Consider the following 10,687-nt stretch of genomic DNA (forward strand, 5'->3'; position numbering starts at 1 on the left):
TGATTCTTCTAAGTCAATTATTAAGTGAATTACTCATGACCTACAGTAACTACAATGGGAGACTGGAGACACAAAGCTCTCAGAAGGAGAAGATAAGGTTGTTAACATAAGTTAACATAAGCAAACTATATGGTATTGACATAAAAAGGTGCAACTATGAATGGAACATAATAGAGAGCCCAGAAATTAGTCCATGTTCATATAGTCAACTGATTTTATATATATATATATATACACTGATATATATATATATATATAAAATTGTTATTGTAGAAGTGATATTCAAAGGGGTTACAGTTACATGAGTCATGTAATGAATACAATTCTTTTTGAACCATGTCTTCCCTCCCTTTACTCTCTCCCAGTTTTTCCCTCCTGTCCCCACCCACGAGATGTGTATTTCATTTTCCACCTAGTGTCTAGTGAGTGTCCCTGTTGTATTTATTCACCCTGCATTCTACCTTTTCTATGGCCCCCCTTGCCCTCCAAAGACAAATAAACTAACAAGCAGCAGTACAAGACAACAAAAACAGCAACAACAAGAAAAACTTCTTGTTTCCTTTTCTTGGACCAACTGATATTTTATAAAGCTCTCAAGAACAAACAGTGGAGAAAGGACTGTCTCATCAATAAATGGTGCTGGCAAATTGGATATATAGATATGTATGTATGTGTGTTTATAATGCAAGCCACATAAGTATGTATATACATAAATGAACATGCACGTATATACATTATCCACATATACAAATGTATGCATACACATATGTATACCACTATGTACTCAATATGATGTAAAAACAAACAATAAAAAATTAAATGTATAGGGTTTTCAAAACAAGAACTTTGACATTTACAAGTGAACTTTTGCTATATTTTGCTTATGACTGCCTTCTAGATGTGCATTATTCTCTTTCTATCATTCTTCTTCCCTATTTATCTTCATTTGATCATTGGGAAGTCTTACTTTATGTATGGAACAAAAACCAGATTTACTCTCTGAATTGCAGTCATTTAGAATATCGCAATGCATATTCAAACTGGGTTTTTGTTTTATGTCTAGAATCATTACTCCAATGTAACAGGCTATAAGCTTTGAGATGAATGACATACTCCTGTCAATTTTCCAAGAGGAGTGTAGGATACTTTAAACTCCTTTACTTACCTTTCTATGCAATGCATCAAAGCAGCCTGTGTCACTGGCCAAGCAAGGTGTTAAGTGCAGGCATTTCAAGGGTGCATAGGAGCCCTGTGATTGCTACAAAATGGAAATCAGAATGCCTTGTTGTGTCTATTACATAACACAATACGGACCTACTGTTCTCTTTGTATACAGATCATAGCTTTTGCAAAGCCTCAAAGAACTTAGGGCTGCTTATGAATGACATAAATCTGGATGTTTCACTGAATCCTCAATGTTTCCTCTCTTTATTTCTTTTGCTGTTATAATTTTTCCTCCATATGATTAGATTTGCTTTAAATGTTGTATACCATGGGACCCATGGCAGATAGGAGCCTAAATTTTCTTGAAAATTTACAATATTATGTAAAATGGCTCCAGATTGTTGTGCTGCTCTTGGGATAAGAATTTGCTTCTTTGTACCAGAGAGGAGGCTTGGGAACTTTGTCATAAATCTGGCTCACTGTTGAAACCGCCACAAATTATGTACTCACATGTGGCCAATTTGCCTCATCTATAAAATAAGGTAAATAAACTATCTTACATTTATCAGAATTCTGGTTAATACAAGATCAAATAGCAGCATGCATAATTATAATAATGATGATATCAAGCACAGTAAAGACTGATGATTGCCTGTTAGCATCTCAAATGCCCAGTGTGAATTAACTTATTCATTCTTCCAGCAAAGCTGCAATGGGAAGGTGGTTTACTATTATCTCCATTTTACAGATGACAGAACCGGAACCATGTGGTGTTAATATCGCTAGAAAACTCCAGACTGACTCAAAGGATTCAACGGTGTCTTTACACACATAATTATTTTTCAAATGCTGAATTTTAAAATTGTTTCAGAACTGTAGAAGGTGGTATTTACAAAACAAACAGAATTTTGGCTAGCTTCACACTAATCTAAATTTCCAGACTGTGTTCCAGAGGGTATGTTTTCCCCTCCAACTTAATTTAATTACAACTGAAGCTGTTCAGATAGCCATCTATCACTATTACATTTTCCATGGCAGCTGACAGCCAGAGGAGAAAATCTTCTTATTAAAGCCATTGAATCGGTTGCCCTGAAGGCATGTTAAGCTGCAACTAACAGCCCTTTTCTCTTAACTGTACCTCTTGCTCCAGCTGTTGCCTTGTCTCTCCCTTCTTCCATTTGCAGTGAAGCTTGGCATGTTTTGCAGACTTCATCTTCCACGCTTTCCTGCCAGTTGCTAACCACTTCCTGATTCTTTAAGCCCATCGCTGCCCTCTGCCTCTTTCTTCTGTCCATCTCCCTCTTGGATTCTGATTCTTATTTAAAGCTTTACCCTTACCACAGTCTATACTATCCTGTGTGCATATCTGCCTCCTTATCACTTCTGGAACTTTCTGAGCATAGGAATCCTTGCTTTCTCCCCTGAGCTGGAATGATGCCAGGTGAGGTAGCTTCCTGACATTATTGAGAATGTCAGCTGTTAATTCCATAAAGATTCCTTGGGGATGGTAAATAATCTTATTACAGAAATATCATGGATATTACTACCAAGGGAAGTTTTCCTTACTCTTGGAACACTATGCATGTTTGAAGACCCAAGGAAAGAACAGCGTGGAGCATGAGGGATGAAAATTTCCTGAGAAATGGAGACAGGATATTATCTTTAAATTTTTAAAATTATTTTAAGTTGTTGTACAAAGGAAGTGCCATATAATAAAGCACTTAATGAATACAACATATCTTGATGAGTGTTACCTCCTTCAGCATTCTCCTCCCCGCTTCCGCTCACCCCATCCATTTCTTTTCTTGATTTTGTGGTACATACAATGAGAGCTTTCGCCCTCCTCACCCCCCACTTCATCGTCTACTTTTCTCCCCTTGGATACTATCTTGATCAGGAACGTACAAAGGATGCTAGAGATTGCACAGGAGAAGAACATATCCTCATCTTCTCAATTCTGCTCTTCCTGAACCGAAGGTTTTTTCCTTTTCTTTTTTTCTCCCAGAAAAAATGTGTTCAATTTTTTCCCCTCAAATATATTCCCATAAGAAATTCATTAGCTTTCTTCAATACCCAACTTGTAAAAGACCTCTGCCTTTGATGATTTGCAAGCTAACATAGAAATATGTGTGATTTCATCAAGACACATATAAGTTATACACATGTGCTGGAAGGCTGGCCTGCAGGGCTATGCAGGTTCAGCTCAATGAGGTGTACCTCGAAATGGGCCGGGTAAAGGTTTGACAGTACTGGTGGACCTGCCACTTATGTATATATCAGAAAATGTATACAATACATGCGATGAATGTATACAATACTGACCTTCAGCTGTTGCAGGACTTGAGGTTTCAAGCCTCCCAGATGTCAGAGAGTGCATCATAAACAAGATAGTCATGATGAGTAATGAACTAAAAAGTCTTTAAAATGATACTAAACCAGAGGGATGATGTATTGTCAATTGTTCAGCATCTCTTCAAAAATAACATGAATGGGTTGTCAAGGTGGAGTTATTACCTAAGAGACCTTGATTAGGGGCTTATCCCAATAGACACTTTTATCTATTAAGTAATGATTCCAGTTCCACAGTACTATGGTAGGGCAGAAGTTACATTGTTTACTGTATATTTTAGTCTGGGCACTCCTGAAAAAAAAATGGATTGATAGCACATATAGTCAAGTGTTGCATAATATTGTTTTGACCAATGCCAAGCCACAAATAAGATGCTGTCCTCATAAGACTATAATCACCTAGTCACATTGGAGCTATGAAGTTTGCAAAAACAATTGAAATCTCCTAATAAATTTTTTCCGAGCACACCCTGTTGCTAAATGGCTTATGACTAACAGAGAGATATATGAGAATTTATCAGGAGAATTGGCTTACTTGATTTTAGGGACTGAGAAATTCCATAGGCCATTTGCAAGCATAAGAACCAAGAAATTCAGTTGTATGCTTAATGCAAGTCTGAAGCTTCCTAACCAAAAATAATAACAACAGCAAAAACCCATGGTGGAGCTCAGTCTGTTTTGCCACACACACACACACACACACACACACACACATACAAAACAGAGTGCTGGGGGTGGAGTCCAGCTAAGAGCATGCTGGTATAAATGTAGGAGTTAAAAGACAAAGAATCTGAATTCTTTGGTGTTCTGATATCCAATGTAGAAGGGAAAGATATTTGAGTTCAGAAAGGAGAGCAATAATTTTTCTTTCTCTGCTTTTTTTGTTCAAGCTGGATTTTTAGCTGATAAGATGATGTTTCCTCACTTTACAACTCATGTACCCATCTCCTTCAGCAAGATTCCCTATAAACACACACGAGACAATCCTTGAGGTCAATGCAAAAATCACCTGTTTCCCTTTCAGCAGAAGCACTATACATTCAGTGTCTATTGAAGCACTGAGAAGCACTAATGCATTACTAGCCCTCTGAGTGTCTCTTCAGCTATTTGTCTCTCAAAATTAACCATCCCTCTGAGCAAATATGTGTTTTACATGCATGTGAATGTGTGTGCACATGTACACATAGACACAATTCAGTTCCTGACATATTACTATAGCTGAAATTCAATAAATTATTAAACTATACAATTTATGAGTATGGTGCTAACATTCTTTTGCTGCAATCCATAGAAACTAATGTGTAATAGATAACATCTCAACCTGGGTCATTTGGGTTGGAATGAAGATCACCTTTCTTAAAATAAATTAGCAGTTTGTTTATTAAATGAATATTCTGTGGTTTGTTAGATTTGGGCATAACTCAAGAAATTTAAGTAGGAAATAATGCCATGGTAGTTTCTTAAATTGGCTTTAAATGTATTTTGGGTAGATTTAGTGTTCCCATCACATTTAACATTTTATTAAGTATTACACTATATGGCATTTAATGTTCCTGATGAGTAAGCAGGGTAGCTGTTACTAGTCTAGCTTCAAACAGAAAGTAAGCCTCTGCGGGACTGACAATCCAATTGCAAGCATATGGCTTTCCACACCTGGCATTTAGTATGAGCCAAACTTTCTAACCCAAGTACACAGCCATTCCTTCTCACCCTGCCTTTCCTTGTTGTAGTTCTCTGTCTCTGGGTTCAAAGCTTAGAAACGTAAGTGTGTTTAGGCACATGCCTCTAGATTTTAATTAGCTCTCTTAGGAATAAAAATACCTTGTTAAAAGCTGTACATTCTTTGTTATCCAATATCCAAAGGTAAATTTCTCACACTTGCTACGGATGCATTTCTACTTAGGTGAAAATTTCTACTGTATATTTCCTGAGTTATTAAGAGTAGATTCAAAAATACCTCCTGAAATAATATTTTTAAACGATCAAATTATTGCTAGTTTCATTTGCTACCGTTTTTTTCTTACGGTCTAATTTCTTGATCATATGAACTACATATGTCCTATATTCTCTTTTAAAGTCACTAATAAGCAAAAGCTTGCAAAGATTTTGGAACGTATGTGCAATAGTTCTGAAGCCAGGCCTTGCCTTTGATATATACCAGAAAAAGTTTTAATACCTGATGTAACAAAAGAAATATGAAGGCACTGAGAAATGCCTTAGGGAGAAAGAATTGAAGGTCGAATAAAGCTATAACTATTGGATATAGAATATAATTTGCTCTGCAAGAGTATTTTAGTGTCTATATAATATGTCTATGTTAGTTGGTTAAAAAGCCTAAGAATAAAACTATAATGCAATTTTCCTCTTTTCAATAATTTTGAATTTTCAACATTGATTTCTAAGTTGAAGAATCATTCCCTGTGCCTGAATGGTCCTTCAAACATGGCACATACCCTGAAACATCTATCTGGTCACTATTTCCTGTGGGCACAGACTATTCTTAACTAAGGCAGCCAGTTAAATATTTGTCCAGGAACCTAAAATAACAGGGGTGTGGGCTGCACTCAGAATTTGTGTCTATGCATGTGTTTAGACATATGTATATATTACTGAAAAAAGTATGCAAAACTTCCACTCTTTGTAGGCCTATGGTTTTATTGCCGAAAGCAAACTAGTAAACAAATTACTGAAATCCATCATCTTTTTATGATCACTAAGGAAGTAGGATAGACAGTGTTAGGAACAGAGGATTGAAATTATATGGGATGAGCAAGACACATCCACTCTCTAAGCGAAGTAATTTTATACATGCAAGGGTTTTGTGGGGAGTGGGGTAGTACTGGGTTTTGAACTCAAAGCCTCATGTTTACTGGGTAGGCATTCTACCACTTGAGCCACATCTCCAGCCCTAAAAGTGCAGTGCTTATGAATACTGTCTTTTACATCAAGAATGGGTTGAGTTAGGGTGAAATGTATAAATGGGCAGACTGAAGTCAGAGGCCAGCTGTGACAAAAAGGCATGGCGTTCTTTCTATGTAATATCTGAATCCAAAACAGCTGGTCACATGACTTAAATGACATCAACCTAGCAAACACGAGTTCCTGAGTGTAAACTCCATCACCACCCAAATAAACAATAGCCACAACAATAATAACAGATCTAACAAAGAGTTGTTTTTTTAAGATAAATGTCATTGATAAACACTTAGCACAAGCTAAATAAAAAAAAACAGGGAGAAGATTCAAATTATAATCCATGAAATGAAAAAGGAACTATCACAATAAACTGAATTGAATTTCAAAATTCAAACACTTCAATACACCTCAGAAGTTTATTCTAATAAACTAGAAAAACTAGTCAAAAGGGATAAAAATTTTAGGCACCTATGACCTACCAATATTAGATCAAGTGGACAATAGCCACTTAAACCAATCTATAATGAACAATAAAACAGAAGCAGTAATGAAGAGTCCCTCAATAAAAAAAACAACAGAATGATTATTATCAAGAAAACAAATAATACAAGCTGGCAAGGATATGAGAGCAAGGAAGCCCTAATAAAAGGCAGCTGTTGAGCAAATGTAACTGTTGTGGTCAGTGTGGAAATCAGGATGGAGGACATCACAAAACTAAAAATAGAATTATAATATGATCCTGATATATACTACTTACTCCAGGCAAAAAAATAGATTTCTATACTTGTATATCAGTGTTTGTTGCAGTTTTATTCATAACAGCCAAACTATGGAATCATCCTTGGTGCCCATTAATCAGTGAAATTTTTTAGAGAGAACCAACATAAGACTGAAAAAGAGTCCCAAACAACAAATCCTCAGAGAAACAACTGCCTGATTAATAAATGGGCTAAAGACTTAAAGAGAGACTTCTCTGAAGAGGAAATAAGAATGAATGGCCAATAGACACATGAAGAAATGCTCAACTTCTCTGGACATAAAAGAAATGCAAATCAAAACCACATTGAGATTCCACCTCACCCAGTTAGAATGGCTATAATCAAGAAATCTAATAACAACAGATGCTGGAGGGGATGTGGCCAAAAGGGAACCCTACTACATTGTTGGTGGGAATGTAAATTTGTTCAACCACATTGGAAAGCAGTATGGAGGTTCCTCCAAAGACTACACAAAGAGCTCCCATGACCCAGCAATCCCACTTTTAGGCATTTACCCAAATGATCACAAGGCCACACTAAAGTTACCAGCACAACTATGTTTATTGCAGCATTATTCACCATAGTTAAGATCTGGAACCAACCCAGATGCCCCTCAGTAGATGAATGGATCAAGAAAATGTGGTATATATACACAATGGAATTCTATGCCTCCATCAGAAAGAATGTCACTGCCCCATTTGTTAGGAAAAGGAAAGACTTGGAAAAATTGTATTAAGTGAAGTAAGCCAGACTCAAAGAAACATAGGTCCCATCGTTTCCCTTACCTGCAATAACTAGTATATGTCTAGGACAAGCAGAAAAGGTCAAAAGTTATGTACATATGACCATATAACCTGATGCTAAGTGAAATGAACCCCAAGATAAGGACACAAGAGGTTTTAACTTTGTTGCTGTTCTTTTTAATGTACTTAGAATGTACTATGTGATTTTTTTGTTTCTTTTGTATATTCTTCCCCCATGGTACAACCTCTGTTGTCACTGTATTTGTTTCTGGTGTCCTGCATCTTGTATATACATTTTTCTAATTTGGGGAGGGGAAGGGAAATAACAAAACACTGAAATAAGGATACAGGATGACCCATTGTAACAATGCATAAGATGTACAAGACAGTATGTTGAAAACAAACTTTACAACTTTGCAGGGTTGGGGGAGGGAGGAGTTGGGGAAGTGGGGAAGAAAAGGATGGTAGGGGGATAATAAAGGAGGTATAACAATGCTCAATAGGAAATCGACTCATTGTAACTGTAACCCCTCTGTACAGTATCTTTACCAAAAATAAATAAATAACTATATTAAGAACAACAACAACAACAACAAAGAGTGAAAGAGAGGGTGACTGGGGGGTAAGTATGCCAAAGAAAGGTTTATTTTTTTATTTAATCAACGCATAATTATATAAGGGATTTCAATTTAACATTCCTATTTTGACCAAAGAAGTTTATATGAGTATTTGAATACTAAAATTTGAAGGGCATATGAGAGATAATAAAGAGTAATAGGGTAAATTTGATCAAAGTAAATTATATGGACATATCACAATGAAACTCCTTCGTATTATTAATAGAGAACAGACCCTGACTACTTCTCTGTATCTTCTCTTTTATCAAGAATGCTTGGGAATGTCACAATGGACTATCCTGTGTGAAACCCACATGAGCTATTAAGGTTTAAATTAATTAAAACAAAATTCCAAAATCAATTCAGTCACACTAGGTACTTTTCAAGTGTTCAGTAACCACATGGTTAATTTCTGCTATTTTTACAGTAAAATGTCAATTACTATTAAAAAAAAGTGCAATTGGATAGAGATACTCTTGATTAAAATGGGATAATATCTCACATGGGAAAAATTATTTAAAACTTAAAGACCAGTGACCTAGTTTCCAGTGCTAATTACAGAAGAAAGTATGTAGAACAAAAATTTAGTAAAATATGAAAAGACAGAAGTAGCAACATTTTAGAAATACTTCATCTTCTAAAAGAAGTTATTATAGCACTCTTTAATGAAGTTAGCACATTAAAGTCTTACCCAGAGAAATTTGCATCTATAATCATATAAATTGGTCTCCTGTGTAAACTAAGACATTCTGGTTAACTAAGCAGTCATTTTGTTCTCTTATCATTCTCAGCAGTGAAGAGAGTGTTTCCATTGTTGTTAAAATTGAAGTTAGTTAAAACATAATACCTAGAAATCTGAAGATAAGAACAAACAAAACCACTAACTAAATTGTGATTTTAAGGATATGGTACCAAGTTACACATAGCCTTGGAAACAACAATGAATAAATAACAGGTGGTGATTATCTAGGTCTTATCTCGGGTGGATGTAGATGTTTGGGGATTTAGCTAAGGAGGATAACAGGAGGAGGCGTGGCCTTCTTCTGAGGCTCTCTCTACTGTGATCCTGGTAGTGGTAGGAGTACATCATGGAAATTCCTGTCACTCCTTTCTCCTTGTTATTGTATGACTGTCTCTGCCCCTGCTCAAGGTGGTATGTTACATTCCTGAGCCCCACGATGGTGGGATTAGGAAGTGGGGGTATTTGGGGAAGTGAATAGGTCATGAGGGTGGAGCCCAAATGAATGAGATTACTGTCCTTATATTAAAAAAAGAACAAAGGGAACTTGTTTTCTCCTTATGACTTATGAGGACATTGCAAAGACAGCCCTCTAGGTGACCCCTATCAGCGTTTCTCAGTGCCTTGTTTTACGTAACTGTGCCTTGGACTTTAAGTTACTCAGTCTACATATCTTCTTATAGCAGCCCAAACATCAACCTGCCCTTGATTCTCTGTATCTGAGATCATCTTTGTACTCAGCCTTTCTTCTTGTTCTCCTTGGAACTTACAGAAAACATCCAGATGATCAGATGGGCACTCTTAAGTCTGGGATGGGGGCCAGAGGAGAAGGTTTCTGTTCTGATCCTTGAGAAAAGAAACAGTGAAAATCAGAGCCACAATCTTCTCTATCAGGTCTATCCTGTTATCATTTAGTGCCTTTAATAGAAAATCTTCCCATCTGAATGAGAGATGACCTTGAAGGTACTTTAAGATAAATATTTCCTTTACAAATGAAACAATCTAAAGATCATTCATTGAGCAAAGTTATAAAAATACTGAATTTAGAAAATACCAATTTAAGAAAAGTGGACTATATTTAAAGTTTTATATATAATGTATAATAAATCATGTAGCTAATTAATCTATATTAAATTCACAACAAATTAGTATTTGAAAAGGGTAAGAATAATCTAGTTAATCTAGAAAATTGATTGAAAATATTCTGTCATAAAAATAATGTTGCTTGAAAATACCAAACTGAATTGAGTAGATATATAAAAGTCTTATTTTTGATCCTGAGAATTTCTTTTTTTGGGGGGGGGGGTCCGGTCGTGGGCCTGAACTCTGGGCCTGGGCACTGTCCCTCAGCTCTTCAGCTCAAGGCTAGCACTCTACCACTTGAGCCACAGCGCCACTTCC

Source organism: Dipodomys ordii, unplaced genomic scaffold (genome assembly GCF_000151885.1).
Source record: "Dipodomys ordii isolate 6190 unplaced genomic scaffold, Dord_2.0 Scaffold53, whole genome shotgun sequence".
NCBI lineage: Eukaryota > Metazoa > Chordata > Mammalia > Rodentia > Heteromyidae > Dipodomys > Dipodomys ordii.